Source organism: Aplysia californica, unplaced genomic scaffold, assembly GCF_000002075.1.
Source record: "Aplysia californica isolate F4 #8 unplaced genomic scaffold, AplCal3.0 scaffold00217, whole genome shotgun sequence".
NCBI classification, from domain to species: domain Eukaryota; kingdom Metazoa; phylum Mollusca; class Gastropoda; order Aplysiida; family Aplysiidae; genus Aplysia; species Aplysia californica.
Window position 1 is genome coordinate 258426 of NW_004797487.1, and position 469 is coordinate 258894.

Genomic DNA, 469 nt, shown 5'->3' on the forward strand with positions numbered 1-469 from the left:
TGTGTGTGTGTGTGTGTGTGTGTGTGTGAGTGTGTGTGTGTGTATTTGTGTGTGTGAGTGTGTGTGTGTATTTGTGTGTGTGAGTATGTGTGCGCATGTGTGTAAGTGCATGTGTGGGTGTGTAAGACGGTGTGAATAGTGAAGCACACACAACGACATCACGTACCCGAGATTCACAAACGATAGATATACGTTTTAGTACATGTATAGACAGAACATGATTTCCCGAAAAGTCCAAAGCGATGGGCAAGGGAGGTAACCAAGTAATACAGAAACTTAAGCCTCTATTAATTACCGTACATCATGTACATGTGTATGTTTCTCCGAGGTTTGATCACTGAGTTCAAAAGATTCAAGATTTAAAAGAGAACATCTAAAAACTAGTGTAAAGGAACAACCTTTAATCTAAAACCAGGGCTGAGGTTTCTTTATTTTAATGAGTTTGTGTTTGTGTGTGTGTGTGTGTGTG